An 18,170-nucleotide genomic window follows, 5' to 3' on the forward strand; every position below is an offset into this window, starting at 1 on the left:
AAGCAATGGACACTAACTATACGTATCAGAAAACCACCATTCCTGAAGGATCAATGGGAAATTATAGATTGTGATTATAATGTGATATAATATATATCACTTCAGGGAAGTGATCGTGCCCCTGTACTCGGCACTGGTGAGGCCGCACCTCGAATACTGTGTTCAGTTTTGGGCCCCTCACTACAAGAAGGACATCGAGGTGCTGGAGCGTGTCCAGAGAAGGGCAACGAGGCTGGTGAGGGGTCTGGAGAACAAGTCTTATGAGGAGCGGCTGAGGGAACTGGGGTTGTTTAGCCTGGAGAAAAGGAGGTTCAGGGGAGACCTCATCGCTCTCTACAACTCCCTGAAAGGAGGTTGTAGCGAGGTGGGTGTTGGTCTTTTCTCCAAAGTAACAAGCGATAGGACGAGAGGAAATGGCCTCAAGTTGCGGCAGGGGAGGTTTAGATTGGACGTGAGGAAAAATGTCTTTACTGCAAGAGTGGTTAAACATTGGAACAGGCTGCCCAGGGAAGTGGTGGAGTCCCCATCCCTGGAGGTGTTTAAAAGACGTGTAGATGAGGCGCTTAGGGACATGGTTTAGTGGGCATGGTGGTGTTGGGTTGACGGTTGGACTCGATGATCTTAGAGGTCTTTTCCAACCCTTATGATTCTATGATTCTATGATATTAACATGAAGAACTGCAGCTCAGCAAAACAGGTATTTCTTAGCAACTGTATTCCTCCCCAGCTAGATTCCTGTGGACTATGCCCAATGTACTCCTGCTACTAGAAATTAAAGTTTCCTTCTAGAAATAGGCCACGCATTTTAGGCCCAATTGAAAAAAAAAGTTATTTTCTCATCTCAACTACTTACTTATTATGTTTAACCCCTTGACACATGCATCTTCTACTTTTTTGTCATCCCCAAATATGCCCTCATTTTCAGTTGCTCACAGGCAGTCAAGTGCTTTATACAAACACACAGTAAGAAATGGACACCACCTCAAAGAGTTTACAGTAGGACAAGGTAAAACAAAGTGTGGGGAAAATCCAAAGTCATGTGGAAGAAACAGAGCAGTGAAATGCTTCATCCCAGGTCACCGGACAGATAAATAACATAACGAGGGAAGTGGTGATGGCCTCCTGATGCTCAGTTTAGTGCTCTGTTTACTAGAAACTCTTCCTTTCTTTTAAGCACCCCATCCTTCTACTATAAAAAAAGAAGTATCTTATGCGGTTGAAGAGAGAGTAGGCTGTATGTTCACTTTAAGAAATCTGGAATTTCAAACACAATGATGCGCTAAAATGTAATTCCCCAGGGCATCTATGAAAACCGATGCTATTTACAGCAGGGAAAGGAGGAGGAGAATTCACACACAAACACATGCATTAGGTATGCACAAAAGCATTTTCTGAGACAACAAAACGTATGTCATGTTTTAACTGAGAAAATGCAGAATCGAAGTTAAAGTAGAAATTATTATAATCTACCCTGACTCTGATCCTAATCAGGGACAGAGAAATTAAATATAGAAGTGTTAATCCTTGAAGGCATATAGATATTTGATTAGGCAAAGTGCATTGATCAGTAAAAATTAATTCCGACGTCAAAACCTGTATTGACTGCTGTCCTTCTGCTTACCCAGTTTAACTAACATGACCTAAGAGACTCGTGTTTCAGTGAGGGTGGCTCTGTGTAGGGGCCTGTTCCCCTTTCTGCTGGTTCCTCCCCATCTATCGTAACAGGACTCCATGGCAGCACCCTTCTGCTCACACCTCTGCTACGCACTGGCCTTTCTTTGCACTGCAACATCGTGCAAAGAAAAAGATTGTTTCAAAAAAAAAAAAAAAAAGGGGCATTTTGAAAAACAAGGAATGCAGTTGTCCACATCTTAAAACATACCAGAAATAAGTTACACTTGGTGCACTATTTTGAAGAAAATTCAGACCTTGTGAACAGCCACCAAACTCTCCAAGAGTCCCAGGCCATGTGGCAAATTTGGCGGCTTCTTCCCTCTTCCCTATGGCACATCCATATTAGAGCAAGCTTTAGCCATCTAAAAGCTAAACACTCAGTTTTATCCAGTGATTTTAGTTCTACAGCGGTCTCAGGTCTATGGTCAGCGGAGAACCGCAGACATGTGCGGAGAGCAACTCAACCCACTGCCCCAAATACCTAATGTAAAACAGGCTAGGACCTGTTTTGCAGAGGTGTATGTCTCTTCCGCCCCACATACACCCACATGGTGGCTACCATACTCTGCTTATACTTAATTCCATTTTTATCTCCGTTGACCACCAGCAGGAGCTAAGACTGAGCACAGGGATGGGTGTAAGATGCAGAATGAGGCGAGTCACTGCAGATGGAGGTACGCGTGGCAGCTCGCTGTGGTGACAGGCCGGCCACTGCCCTCCACTGAGCCCTCGGTGCCGGCAGGGCTCCCGGGGCACTCGTGCCAGGAGGGAAGCAAGGTTTTGGCTGCTCCCTTCACAAGTGACTTGAATGAATAGTGCCGTTTGCCAGTGTCTGGCTCCATCTGGCACAGTCAAGGAGTCAATACTTTTCTGGTATTGAGACACTGTGCTACATACAGGCTTACAACTTGAACCTCTTGTCCTCTTTCCCAGCACTACTGTTTACATATTTTCAGATAATTTTCCAGAGATCTGTCTGTTTACATTTGTCTTATTTGAGCCTTACAGGTAGGAAATCTAGTATTTCTAGTTCCCCAGCTATAAATTCTCTGTCCTCAGCAGAGCTTGCAATACCTCCCAGTCCAGTACTACCTTCAAATTCAATTGATTTTTGTATTCACAGATCATTAGTTACAACCAGACTTAATGCAAATTCCTGTGGGAACCCAATGGACACTATGTCTCAATTTGAAGTACAACCATCTATCATTACTATTCATGCCACGTTCAGTATGTCTGACATCACTGGGGCCCAAGAAAATTTACTTGGTGTGGTAGGCAAGACTAGGAGGCTATGAAATATATCAATACAAGGAAAAAATTGATAATACTGTACATGTGCAAATGTCACCTTTAAAAATCACTCTTATATTCTGTGATTTTCCTTTATTGAACCACACACATACATTCCTCATGAGTCTGTTACCTTCAAGATAACTTACTTTTTTTCTCTTAAGAGAGTTTAACAATTACTTGACTATGGTCGGGATTTAATATTATCTAATGGCATATGCCAGAATGATTCTTCTAAATCATTGCAATATTGCACTTCTCACATTGAAGGTATTTCAAAAATTCCCACGACTGCTAAACAAATTTGTAATGATTTAGTAAAGATGTAAATAATTCTGTATTTCAGAGTACCTGTCCCTCATACTTGCAAGTATATGCATCTCCAGCTGCCCCTTACTCTCTCGTCAGTGTAACTGATAAATGAGATGCTAAATAAACAGCTATCTTTGCATATCAGGTGGTATCTTGTTGGGTTTTTTCCCAGCATAAAATACATAGATGAATAAGGAGTGGGAGAGAGAAATCTGCTACAATGAAAGGGTTGAAAGGCAACATACTTTGAAGTCTTACTACATTCATTTACGGGCTACTCAGGATAAATGTGAATGACCTACATACTGTGCATGCGCATGAACTTATCAATTGGGTTAGAAAGGTTACATCTACAGTGGCCCAGCTCCAAAGCAGTTCGAGAAGAGCCCTCGCAATCAAAATCTCAGCCTTGCGTTTCCACGTTGAAACAGAGCAATTTCTCTTTATAATCTGCAACTGCTCCAGAGTTCACGATTCTCATCTCTGTTGGTATTCGTTTCAGTGCTGGAGCCAACACTTGTTATTCAAGGAAGGAAGGATCTTCACAGATATGAAATGCAAATGCCAAGCTTCACAATACTTTTTTTTTGTACCAGCATTTACATTTTAATTTGTCTCCTTGGTTAATGAGTGGTTTAACTCCACTATGATAGCAATCCTGAAATCAGTCTATAAAGCTTTCTTCTGTCCGTAAGATTAGACTCGTGTTTCTTCTGCTGGCCTTTGGTGTTGCACCAAAATAAAAAAGGTCTGATGTTGCCACTACACTTACCACAAGCATGTAAAACGTCATGCAAAGACTAAACATGCAGCAACGTAAAGCAGGGTGCACAATTACACAGCATCCTGCTCTCTGGCTCTGCAGATGTAACCCTGTCAGCAGAATTTGGCCTGGTGATTTGGAATAGGATTCAGGCAGATGCCCACATTTCTCAAATGCCTGAAACGTGGTTTAATGTTAAAGCATAATGTCAGTTAGACCTGTACCATCATGACTCTGTAATACATTTTGCCTAGGATGTGCAGTCATGAAAAATACTGCTCCAGTGTCAACTCCCTTTTATTTCAAACCTGCTTTTGTTGTTACCTCTGCTCCTGGGATCTGGCAGGACTCTACAGAAACAGCAGGTGTGTGGCTCCCCAGACCAGAAGACACTTGGAGAATACAGATACCAAGGGAAATACGTATCATATAGCATATAGGGGTATCATGGGTTTTGGCGCTGCCCAAAATCCCAAAAAGCAATTCAGGAATTTAAGTGCCTGCATCCCCCTCGAAGGCCAAAGATGCATCTCCAGCTCTTCTCCTGGTATCTAACACTGGGTTCTGGGGCATGGTACTGCAAGAGGCCAGAAGCCTAAAAATGAGCAAAAGTTAGCACCTAGTTTTAAATAAGGCTTTTTAGCCCTTTACTGGATTTAGCCCTAGCTCTCCTAAAGCTTTCACATCAAAAGTGGCTTTTGAAAATGGGACACGGCTACTTTGAAAATCTTAGACATTACTAAGGTCAGGGAGACTGCTTTAAGGTAGACAATAGCTTTACAAGGAAACCACGGGAGCGCTGGGGAAAAGCGCTTTAAAGACACAGCCCTGTTTTCAGTTACCAGTGTGAGCATCCTTTTGAGGAGAACAAGTAATTCCCTTTGCAAGAGCTGTCCCAAACAGCCCATGGCCTGCTCTAGCACTGACCCTCCCGCAGGTCAAAGGGGACCTGCAGGATGCATCCATCTGGCTCACAACCATCTCATCTCCTGCACCGCCAGTGAAGAGGGCTCCGCTTCGACGGGCAGCTGACTAGGTGACCTCCAGCACTCCCTCCCAGCCAACACTATGCCATGATCCTAAAAGGAGCTGGGAATAAGCTTGTGCCTTCAGCTGTTGTGGCAAACAACACTGTCTCACTCACTGCATGGGGAAGAAAGGTAGCTGGAGCCAAGCCTCCTTCAGTTTGTGTATACACACACACACACACACACACATATATATATATATGTTCGACACTTACTTACACCCACAACCTGCCACCCCATTGAGCGGAGAGGATGGGGGAAAGGAGCGCTGCTCTCCATATCAGATCCTGGGATCCATCAGATCCCAGGATGCAGAAACCTGGGTAAGCTGGGTAGCACACTGTTGCCAGATAATGACAATGACCTTTTTAATGTATTAAAAATTCAGCCAGAAAGGTGATAAAAGAGATTTAGGGGGGAAAGGAAAGATCAAAATAATAATAGTTTCAAAGCACTGTACTTATTTTAGACATTCTTACAGCATGTTTCCATAGGAACTGGAATGCAAAGGAGCACACTGCAGCAGCGTTCACAAATGTTGCGTGGTTTAGTGGCTTGTACAGGATCTGTTAAGGCCACCATGACCACTCTGACAGTGCTGGGCACCTGCTGCCATTGCTGCACAACAGGATCTTAGCTATGATGTTTTGCAAAATCTAGGAAAAGAACCATTTTTCCCTTGTTTTCTTCCTCTCATCCTGCAGGCATGGCTGGTTTCACATCCTCACATAGCCATGGTGCTAAGCACTGCCCACTCAGACCCACTGTGGGGCAGGAAGGCACCGGTGTTTAACCCAGGCATTTCACAAACCACACAAGAATGAGGGAAGCGCAAACAAAGCGGGGCTGTTTGGGCGCTGGGGAGGTGGTGTATCCTAGGGAGTAACACATGGGCCTGGCTTTTGCATCCAGCTGTGGCACTCACCTGCTGAGTGACCTTGTGCAAGTCACGCCAGGTGAGATCCACTCCATCTGTTGGCTGCCTGAAACGCATCTAGTCCAGCTCAGCAGGTAAGCGCTTCCCTGGCCAACAGACACCGCGTCTACCCTGCCAAAGACACCCACCCCACGGACAGGTCTCTTGGTCCCAAAGCACCCACACAGCCACCCCTGTCTGTATCCACCTGGTCACATCCATACATTAAGCACTTTGCCCACACCTCAAGGCGCCATGTGGCAATTATTTTCTCCATTCAAAATTGTCTGATACAATGTGAGGTCTGTGCTGCAGGTCACCAGAGCAGCATTTAACTGCATGAAGGGTGTATTGCATGTCTTGGAGCAAGGCATGGGCATGTGGGTACTTTTGGTAACCCTCCTGCTGGGACAGCACTGGAGGACCATATACAACGTGGGGAGCCAGACCTGGTGTGGTGTCACCCTTAACTCCTCCAGTGTTAGCCCCTTCAGTAAGCTGTCCTCAAAACTAACATGGGTTTTGTCTCAGAGGGAAATAATTAGTTGTCTCCAAAAGACAAGTGTGTGAAGCAAAGAAACCCAGCCCATCTGATCCAGGAGACCAGGACCTGGGACTGAGCAGGAGAATTAAGCTATTTAACTGCGTAGACATCACACACTCAAAGGGAACGAAGCTCCTCCAAAGTGTGATGAACTGTGCACCTCTCCCTTTGATGTGGTGGGAGCCTGAATGACCAGTTCAACTTTCAGATGGCAAAAATGAGACAAGATGACTCCCACCGCCTGCGCTGTCATTCCTGAATGTGTGCAATGGGGCAGTGGCAGTGGTCCCATCTGTAAAGGACTCTCATCAATTCATGACAAGGGCTGCATATGAACTAGTTACCTGTACTTACGGATTGAGAGAAAAATAGAACTTTGTTCCTTATGGATTTAAAAAACTCTTAATATACATATGTATTGAAACCTGCCTGACTCATCCCAAGTAAAGGTGGATAATTTCCAACAGTTGGGTAAAGCACACTCTTCCTTGGACCTGCCAGGTTTAACTTCATAGGCCAGTAGGAAACAAAGCCAAAAAGCTGAGGACTCTGCTTCTGGCCAGAAGCATCATCCAGACCATAGCCGGCAGGGCAAAACAGTCTCAACCCAAATGCTACATCTGGGCAGGAGCCAACTACAAATATCTTTATACTGTTGTGGAAGTGCTAAAAACTATTAATGTTTTAAAGTTAAATTTTGTAAATCAATAGTTGCCTACAGCATAGAGTATTTTACAAACACTGAAAGAAACAATATATTAAATTAGATATTTAGATACTCCACAGACTGCAAAGTTTCTTGCTCATCAAAACAACTTCCACTGTATGTATTGCCATAAGAATCCATATGTAAATTACAGATTTGACAAACAAAAATATTGATATAGGATGTCTGAATCCAAGTCATATTTCAAATGTTACAAGGACAGTTTCAGTCAGCGGAAGGATAGAAGAAAATATCTGGGGAGCCCTGACAGCCTCACATTGAAATATAGTTTGGTTTTTAAAAAAAATAAAAACAAATTCTGTCTTTAGAACCTGATTATTTAAAAGAAGAAAATTCTGATTATTTGATCTCTTTTCCCACCTCTCCAATTAAGTAATTATGGGGAAGGTGCTTTGAAACTGTATTCCATTATGTCTGTATTCCTTGTATTTTAAGGATCAGAAGCAGTATGTTACAAATATACATGTTATCTATGCGTCAGTGCCTCTGAAGTTATACACTGAAGTGGCAGAAGACACGCTTTAATTCCAATTTTCTGATCTGAGTGAAATTTACTGGCTGAAACCAGTGCTCTAACAGAGACTCAAAAGCAGTGTGTAAGTTTTGCGCATCTGCATGTGTTTGCACGGCTCCAGGTGCAAACACTGAGATTCCCAGCTGGGAACAAAGTCACAAACCATGGTGAGCTGTACTAAACGCAGAGCACAGTCTACTTCACAGCCCAGACAAACTAAATAGCACATATAACATACAGACAGCATATAGTATATAGATGCTAGGATTTTTGATACTGTTATTTTTCACATTGAATAACTCAGTCTTTAATAAAGAAGAGTGCAGTGTCCTGCATTGGACAAACCGACTGCTGTGAACTCACCAAAGCACTCAGCTTTCTGTTCTGGGTCCCCTTTGCAAGCAAGTCAGATCCAGGTCTTCTCTCTCGCATCCAAACGTTGGCTGTCATTACCCGAGACCACATCTCACTCCAGGAAACCATCACTTTCAAAGAGAGCGCCGATGCGTGGGGCAGCGAGCAAGCCTGGCAAGAGCCAGGCTGCAGGACCTCCCTTAGGGCTAAGAACGAGCCAGGATCTGCTGACCCGGCCACCCGCTCCTGAAAGCGTTTCTCCAGCTTAGCTTTCCCACCATAAATTCTTGACACAGGGAAACAATTAAAAAAAAAAAAAGCAATCCAGTCATTTATCCTCCAGGATGGAGAGAAAGAAGGAGGCTGCCACAGCAGTGCCTGTTTTGAATGCTTGGCAGGTACACAGGCACAAGGGGGATGATGCTATAGATAAGTGCAGACAGAAATAGCTAGAAGGATGAGCTAGCTCGGGGGGGTGGTGAAAGGCAGCAATCTCCTTTCTCCCATGATTTCACCAAAACCAGCAGCTGACCCGCAGACTCACTGAGCGAGAAGGTCGCCCCAAGCTCTGAACCTCATGCTGGAAATATCCTTCTCGCAGATCCCCTTCTCTGGCTCGGGTAGGTGCTTTGAGGACTGCGTCTTCTCAGCCTACTTCTGACTCAGAGCACAAAACCTGCTCGCTGCCTGTCATGGGTTTTGGTGCTGTTCCCAGAACCCTACCAGGAAGCCACTGCTCGCAGATCCCGCTGCGGCAGCAGGGAAATCCAGCAATTACAGCTCAGGAAATACTGCCAAAACACTGACCTCAAGTACCTGGGCAGCTACCTCGCCTCTCCCCCACGAGCAGCCTCACACAGTTTCCCTACCGCTCTTACCAGCCTACAAAGAGACAAGCAGAGAGCTGTCACTTATGCAACATAGCTGCAAAAATACAAAACAGCTAAATGTGAGGGCTTTGCCCAGCTGCCACCAGTTAATAATCTTTTGCTTCCCCCTCCCCCTCTGTAGGGCAACAAAGTCCAATTTTCTTCTAAAATTGGAAAACAGTCTCACCTGACTGTACCTGCACTGGGAAACAAGGAGGATTAAAAACCCTGCTTTTTAAAGCTGCTTGAGCAGGAACGATTAGCCAGAGCCTCCTCTACTCTGTGCAGTATCAGTCCCCAGGAACCAATGTCTGTGGCTGCCATATGATGGGACAACCCTGATGTCCTGGTTTCGGCAGGGATAGAGTTAATTTCCTTCCTAGTAGCTGGTACAGTGCTGTGTTTTGGATTTAGGGTGAGAACAATGTTGATAACTCACCGATGTTTTAGTTGTTGCTAGGTAGTGTTTACACTAGTCAAGGACTTTTCAGCTTCCCATGCTCTACTGACTGAGAAGGCTGGAGGTGCACAAGAAGCTGGGAGGGGGCACAGCCAGGACAGCTGACCCAAACTGGCCAAAGGGATATTCCATACCATGTGACGTCATGCTCAGTATATAAAGCTGGGGGAAGAAGGAGGAAGGGGGGGACGTTTGGAGTGATGGCGTTTGTCTTCCCAAGTAACCGTTACGCGTGATGGAGCCCTGCTTTCCTGGAGATGGCTGAACACCTGCCTGCCCATGGGAAGTAGTGAATGAATTCCTTGTTTTGCTTTGCTTGCGTGTGTGGCTTTTGCTTTACCTATTAAACTGCCTTTATCTCAACCCATGAGTTTTCTCACTTTTACCCTTCCGATTCTCTCCCCCATCCCACCGGGGGGGAGTGAGCGAGCGGCTGCGTGGTGCTTAGTTGCCGGCTGAGGTTAAACCACGACAGTCCTTTTTGGCGCCCAACGTGGGGCTCGAAGGGTTCGAGATAACAACAGGTTTAATTGGAATGTGCTAGATTGAATTTATACTTGTTATAGCTATTTAGCTATTAAGTGGCAGGCTCCTGTGCTTGCCATGGGGCTTGCTTGCCTTACAGTATATTAGAGTCTAATGCTCGTTAGTGGCTGCTTTTTGCTTTCACTGCTTGCTGTACTGCTGTACTGCTTATCATCATATTCTACTGTGCCTGGGAACATTTTGATAACAGCAATGGCGATGTGCCTGGGCTGGCAGATGGCCAGGGCATCGCTGCTGTTTCTGTGCTGCTGTACTGGACAGGCTGGAACTCCAGTGTGAACTCGAGTCGAAGGGACTGTGACCTGTGGATGAGTCCATGTGGGAGCAGGACACCCCAAAGCGTCTGTGGCCGTGGATAAGCCCATGCCAGAGCAGGTACATCTCGAAGCGTCTGTGGCCGCGGTTACGTTTGTGCTACAGCAGGTTTACTTCTGAAGGGATTGTGGCTGCGAGTAAGGCCACGCTGGAGCAGGTATATCTCTGAAGACATTGTGGCCCATGGAGAAGGCCGTGCTGGAACAGGTGCATCTCAAAGTGACTGTGGATAAGTCTATGCCGCAGCAGGCGTACCCCTGGAGAGACTGTGGCTCATAGATAAGGCTCCACTTGGAGCAGGTACTACCCTAAGGGACTGCAGTCTGTGGATAAGTCCAAGCCAGAGCAGGGGCAAGGGGAGGAGTTTATTGCAATGTTAAACCCTATGGTTTGATCTGAAGGGACCAGGGGTGGAGATTGTAATGGAAACACCTTTAAATTGTTGTAACCCATGATTTGAGTTGCATGTTATAGGAATTACTATAGCAGAAACCCCTTGTTGCTAGCCAGGCTAGGAGCAAGGGGAGGAGTTCATTGCAATGTTAAACCCTATAACCTGGCCCAAAGGGACCAGGGGTGGAGATTGTAATGGAAATACCTTTAAATTGTTGTAACCCATGATTTGAGTTGCGTGTTATAGGAATTACTATAGCAGGAACCACCCGAACAAGTGGAGGACAAGCCTTACAAGAAGCAGTGCAAGTGCAGCAGTGACCTGACCTGAGCTGGCTTTGGTACCCAGTAACTCCACGCAACACACCACCTCTCCTGTCCTGAGTGACCACCATCACAGATGGAGCCCAAAGTCACGGACTAAATGAACTCAATGGATATTTCATGGACATTTCTGGACATTTTACAGACATTCCACAAGGGTGGTCCATAGACTAAGGGAATGATATATGTGTGTTATATCAAAGGATGGAAAGTGGGGTGGTTGGTTAATGAGGTTGCACTGGAAAATATGGGACTTGAGCATGACGTAGATGGTATAGAATAAGGGGTGGATACTGTCCTGGTTTCGGCAGGGATAGAGTTAATTTCCTTCCTAGTAGCTGGTACAGTGCTGTGTTTTGGATTTAGGGTGAGAACAATGTTGATAACTCACCGATGTTTTAGTTGTTGCTAGGTAGTGTTTACACTAGTCAAGGACTTTTCAGCTTCCCATGCTCTACTGACTGAGAAGGCTGGAGGTGCACAAGAAGCTGGGAGGGGGCACAGCCAGGACAGCTGACCCAAACTGGCCAAAGGGATATTCCATACCATGTGACGTCATGCTCAGTATATAAAGCTGGGGGAAGAAGGAGGAAGGGGGGGACGTTTGGAGTGATGGCGTTTGTCTTCCCAAGTAACCGTTACGCGTGATGGAGCCCTGCTTTCCTGGAGATGGCTGAACACCTGCCTGCCCATGGGAAGTAGTGAATGAATTCCTTGTTTTGCTTTGCTTGCGTGTGTGGCTTTTGCTTTACCTATTAAACTGCCTTTATCTCAACCCATGAGTTTTCTCACTTTTACCCTTCCGATTCTCTCCCCCATCCCACCGGGGGGGAGTGAGCGAGCGGCTGCGTGGTGCTTAGTTGCCGGCTGAGGTTAAACCACGACACCTGAGAAATCCCACAGCTGTGACAGATTTGAGATGGGCAAGGACTCTGAGCTCAACTAGAGGTGGCAATCTGGGAAGGGAAGCAATCCTACACAAATCTGGGAAAAAAAAAGGGGGGGGAGGGAAGAGATGGAGGGAAGTAAAGAAAGGGGAGAGGCATGAGCATCACGGCAGTGGTTTCACTGGGGGGGAGCGAGGGTGGTGAGGGGATGACAAGGTGTGCCCTAGAGAGGAGACAGACCACAGGAGACCAGGACTGGGGCACAGGCAAGTGAAGTTAAGCAATAAAACAGAATGCATGAGAGGGGCAGGCAGCCAGGGATGTGGGAACACAACAGAAGGAGGGAACAGGCATGGGAAGAAAGAGTCATCATGAAAAAAGGAAGGAGAAGAATGATCTGAGACAAATGAAAAACTCAGTGCTCAGAAAAACACTAAAAAAAAAAGAGGAAAAGTAAAACCACAAACCAATGCCAGTTTAAATCATTTTATTAATCTCCTGAGCCTGAAAACATCACATTCCGATATATGCCCCAATTCCCTCACTGTTTGCTCCCTTGTAGCTGCTGCAGAGCTGCTCCTGTGGTTCGTTACTTCACCCATTGAGCCATGCTCACGTGCCCAGCATGAGGCGGGGGATATTCCTGAGAGCAAGGGGACAAGAGGCCACTAGCACAGTGTTGGCAGCAGGGCAGAGAGGAGCCATGCCACTGCACCACTCTTCACCTCCCACATTGACCTGGGGGAGAGGCACCTACAGACTTAGGATCGAATACTGGTATTATAGGAGAGCTGCTGTCTTGACCACCAGCTGCCAGCACTGCTAGCTCAGGTTGCTTGAGGAAACCTCGTAGGCTACATCCATCCCATTAAATTAAACATGCCCAGGTAGCTTCCCAGGGATGAGGCCACCTTCCAAGATAGGACTGAAACGGGTCACTGCATGCAAACTGCCTAATGGGGACATGTCCCGACTCTCTTAACTCCCAAAACAGGCCTGGGAAGCCACCGGGAGAAAGCTGGCTGGCAGGGGCCAAATTCAGGCAGCAGTTCCCCTGTGCAGGCAAACAGCCCCTCCCCAGGGCCCGGCAGTGCTCTTTGCTGACAGAGACAAACCTGCAGCTTACCGTAATACTGTGGCTGTTCAGACAAAACCTACTATTTTTTCATCCCCCTTCAATTGTCTCAGCTACTCTGGAAAAAAATCAGTAAAAATAGTATGTTTGTCATGGTAGGAAAGCTCAAGAACCTAAAATAAATGGCTTTTGAGATAGGGCTGAAAAAGAAAAACCTTAGGTTCAGAAAGATAAAACATACTGAGTGACAGCAGAGATAAAGGGAAACTTAAATTTGATGCAAACAACTGCAAAAGCAATGGCTAGCTTTAAACAATTTGTGCCCAGAAACAGTCTTCAGGCACATTTATTTGCTGTTTTCCAGGAAGGAAAAAGTTATTTTTATAGAAATTACTGCTCATTTTTCCAATTAGGTTGTCTTGTTAGACAAGAACCAATGTTGCATGACAGTGCTTGGGTGGTAGTACTAGAGCAACCCACTGTAGTTTAAATTAAAGCTTTTCAAACTCATTAAACAAAGTATATGTGGACCATTAAAACAAAAAGTGTGTTTGAAAAATTTACAGGGTGTAAACTATCCCTTTTTTAAATATTCATATCAGCTAGGGTTACCTCCTTTCAAATCAATGGAGAAGTAAGTTTGAAAATCAGGTAAATGTGTAACCAGAAGCCAGGCAGGGAATTTTTTGGCAGTTCATTGAAAATAATTATTTTGCATAAAGCAGCTGATGATTTCAGACCTGTATTTGTGTGTGTTTTGCACTGCTTTCACAATAAGGTGAACAGTTACCACATTTTCTTTGTCAAAAGGGGAGAACACAGTTGAAGTATTTATGGTTTGATGTTTACCGTTTAAATGATGGGTAAGAAAATACTAACAGTAACAGATGGGCTTCTTTTAATTGAATTTAAGTTATTATGAGCTATTTGTGGTTAAAAAAACACCAAAAAGCAAACACAGTATGCCTCCCTGCTACAGAATACTTCATCTGAGATTTAAGATCTAAATTTGTTGAAATAAAAGTGAACTGGAGTCCAATTTTTAAAGTATATGTTTAATACAATTTACTGTCCTGTTTTTTCTTTGCAAAACTGTTCCATGAATTATTTTATTTGCAAAGAGTCCTTAAATACCTGTTTTATCTTTTTACTAGGATTTGGTTGCTGATTACTTTAACAGCTAAAAACCTGCCTTGGACACCTGTGATCTTCCTCACCACCACCCCAAGTTAAAAAATTGTCTTAAGCTCTTTATTCTGCCAGGAATAAACACTTTTGATAACTAACTGGGTATCTCCTTGTAGGCAACAATATACATATAGCTTATTTGCCAGTATAGTTTTGATGCAAGGGACACTTTTCCACCTGAACTATCAGGAACTTCAGTCTTGCATAAAGACCACTGAGTTAGCAAAAGAGAGGACATCCAGTTTTCCTCTAGGAAATAAACTGGTGACAGATACCAGCACTCCTCATCAGTCAAGCCAGCAACAACAACAAAAAACAAACCCTGTTTATATACAGACCCTGTTTTAACCAAAACCAAAAAGGGATGTTCCCAAGAACCATTTAAGTATGAAATCAGACACAAGAGGAACACCGTGAACCCAAGCAGCTCACAAGAACAGAGGCAACAGCACTAGAAATAAAAACCTAAAATTCTTTCTTCATCTAGCGAGAACTTGTGTGTCACCAATATAAAATTCTACATTTTAAAGGTTTGTGGTTTTTTTTTTTAATCACAGCTTCTGGAAAATCATTGATTTGCTCCAGAAATAACCATGTTTTAGCTAAATAGATTTGCATATTTAACCATCTTTTGTCTAATGTGAAAGCATCCAAGTAATAGTTATTGTTTACCACAGACTACACATGCAACAAGCTAACATCACCATCAGAATCAGTTTTCCTCTGATATCAATATACATAATTCCCAATACAGAATAACAACTGTCTGGAAGAGAAATCCCAGTTGTCCATAATGTACTTTAGCACTCAATTGTAGAAGAATTTTTTGGGTGGTTGGATTTTTTCTTTTTATCTAAGTGATTTTGGTGTTTGTAGGGTCTGCTATGTTGAAGCCCTAGAGATGAAAGTCCTCCTTGAGCTGAAAACTTCTCACAGAAGATGGCTTCAGCCATTGTGAGGTCCAGAAGAACTCCCTGGTTGCTCCATACACATTCATTTCTGGCTTTTCTGAGGAAGCTGCCAACTGGGATTAGCTTACTGCCTGCCATTTACTGTATTCAGATGCTTATTACTGTGGTGTTTCATGCTTTGATCATTTTCCTATAAAGGAATTTGAAGGTATTTTATAGCAGTTGCCATCTCAGTTAAGAGATGAAGCCTATCTGGCCTCTTGTCCCATCTCCAATAGCAGTATGAACCAAATACTTCCGAGGATGATGTAAGAGTAATGCAGAGAGTATACAAGGAATAAACACTCCCTCATCTCAGATCCAGACATTAAACACTGAATGAGCTCTTATGTGTGAGGTTTTACTTTATATCCCTCTAAGTATGTCCTAAATAACTACAGCTTATATGCATGCCCTATCTTCTTTTTAACTTCCTGGCCAGTTTCAAGCAACTCAGATGGAAGAGTTGAGTTCCCACAAGTTTTATGAAACTCAGTGACCAGGGAGAAGAGTGAGAGCTCTGTAAAGAAAGGCTGAGAAAAGGCTGGAAAGTAATCTTTAACTTCATGTGACAACAGAAAGTCTTCATGGGAAAGAGTTTTTCTTTAATGATGGGAAAGCTGCAACCAAAATGAGTATTTTATGAGACACCAAGGAATTCATCTCCATCAAGGTTTCTCTCCCATGGTGACTGTCTATTGCCTAATAAGGTACAGCTGTGACATGTTTCCCCAGCAATTACAGCATCACTAAGGACTCTCCTGCATGAGGCTTCTCTGATGCATAAGGGTTTAGTATAACTCAGTTAAAAAGTGAACTAATCATGAGACACAAACCCAACAGAAACCAAGCTTCATTAGTTCTTCTGCTAGTTTTGTGATCACTAGCATAATTCTGAAGTCTTGAAACTCATAAAATTATCATTTTTTTAAATTCTACTAATTTTTGGTGTACATTGCTTCATGTACATGTTACAGTTGATGAATGCTACAGTTCTATCTGTTATGTGAAAGAGATTTACTTTTTTCCTGAACCAATCTGGATTTGCCAACTTTGAATTTTAGAGAATGTCCCATTGTTTTTGTGTTAGAAAGTAGGGAGAAGTGGAGCTCCCAGTGCTCATAAACAAGTTCTCTAAAATTGACTGAACACAGTGGAAGTGTTCCAGTCAGTTCAGAAACGGCTTATTCTTCCCACCCTTATTTTTGCTGATACTCTTATTTGGATGTGATAGCACATGCTGTATAAGAGAAAAGCCTTATAAATACTGGTAACACTGCATAAGTACTCTCATATTTACAAGCATGGGACCTTTTGTTCTAGCTCCAGCTTTAAGGACCAATAATTCAAACACGGGGCAAGTAGGGCAACAGAAGCATAGGGATGTCCGCTGACCTGGCAAAAGGTCATGAATCACACCAGTAACAGATCTCTGGTGAGAACCAAAACTTCCAAACACCGAGAGGGAGGCTCTAATTACTAATGTCCTAGCTACCTTCCATTGCCAATTCTGTGGATGGTAAAAACCAAAATGTCCTTCAACAAAAACAACTTCAGTTCATTTATATTGCTGTTGAAGATTAAATTAGTCCCAGCAGCACAGAGATTTTTATCCTGAAGGGTTGGTTTTCCCATTCTAATGCTGGTATCTGATAGACATACATGGCTACTTACCAAGTTACTCACATTGAGGGGACTATTCTAGTACCTGGATTCAACCTCCAGTCATGCTTGGTATCAATTAAATGTTTCCAGATGCCTGAGCAGAGCCAGTCTAAAAGAATACCCATGCAATTAATGAGTGTCATGCATTCTCTTCAGTGCACATGAAAATGGGTCAGCAACATTTTAAAGTGTGCACATGATCCTGCCCTGGGGAAGAGAAGTATAAAAGATGATGTCTTGAGATGCCTTCCAGCTCTCCTCTTCTGAGTCTACAACACACACCATTGAGATAAAGCCTGTATTGAGCAGTATCTGTTTCTAACGTACTGCAGACCATTTCACCTTTTCTCTTTGAAAGCTTTTGTTGGGTTCCTGGATTTTACTTCCTCCTCATCCCTCCAAGTTTTATTTCTGCCTACCCATCCCTTAGTCTCCTTCCAGTCTTCTCACCTAATTATTCTCCTTAGTCTGTTTTCTCTAACCTCAGTTTCATGCCTTCCCTTCTATACTTCCACTTAACTTTAAACCATGCTTGCAGTCATGCTGTACTGATTGTTTCATTAAATTATGTATGAAAACAAGTGATAAGTACCATTCTAAGACACAGTTAAAGCTGCCAAGGATTCTCTTGCATAATTAGGTTAAATTAGCTATGATAGACCTGCAACATTGCTAACAGATTTCATTTTACTCACTACACCTACTGTGGTTTAACATCATGCCTAAAGATGCTCTGACACCAATAGCTAACCAGTGCAAGTGGTTCAGTTCTGTGTTTTTCAGCCTTAGTGAGCCAGATTTTTTAATGCTATTTCTACACAATTCCCAGCAGCCAGGGCCAGAGCCTGTGTAATGATGTGTGTCATTCAGAGCACCCTCCTGCAATCTGCAGAGCCTGGCCACGCCAGCAGCCAGTCTGCTAAATGATCAGTTCGGAGCAAGAATAAAGAGTTGAAGCTGTGTAAATAAGCAGCGTACGTGTGGCTGGGAAAGGAGGCATTAGTCACTATGATAACAGAATATCCTGACTACAAAAAGGACCACAGTATACACAGATCAAGGCTCTACTTATCACTGATATCAGATAAGAGGATTACACATTGCATGTAATTAGAGATGTTTTCATATTCACTCTTCTGCCTGTCCCAAGCAATCTTCTCTGGCCTTTCAGAAGAGAGCACTTGAGATGAACTCTTAGAATATAAAAGTTAATAAGCTGCAAAGATGGCTTGGTTTTGCTAGATCGGTGGGAAGCTGATCTCTTCATAGAGCACATATTCTTATTACAGCAACAATGTAAGGTTTCATAAACTCTTCCACCTTATTTTGATGAAATGCATACACTTAATTGCTCTCACAGAAGAAAGATGGGC

At 43.7% G+C, this 18,170-nt stretch overlaps 1 protein-coding gene across 2 annotated transcripts in view; it reads right to left on the reverse strand.

Annotated features, from left to right (window-relative positions):
- MTUS2 (microtubule associated scaffold protein 2) overlaps positions 1-18,170 on the reverse strand; it is a 331,425-nt gene that overhangs the window by 288,727 nt on the left and 24,528 nt on the right. Inside the window, exon 1 of one of the 2 annotated variants that reach the window (XM_076364311.1) lies at positions 8,135-8,471. The exons of the other annotated variant lie outside the window; for it this stretch is intronic. The gene's annotated coding sequence lies outside the window, so the exon portion shown is untranslated. Of the gene's footprint in view, positions 1-8,134; positions 8,472-18,170 lie in introns of those variants that run through there. 2 annotated transcript variants of the gene reach the window in all.

The sequence above is a fragment of the Aptenodytes patagonicus genome, chromosome 1, assembly GCF_965638725.1.
Source record: "Aptenodytes patagonicus chromosome 1, bAptPat1.pri.cur, whole genome shotgun sequence".
Taxonomy (NCBI): Eukaryota; Metazoa; Chordata; class Aves; order Sphenisciformes; family Spheniscidae; genus Aptenodytes; species Aptenodytes patagonicus.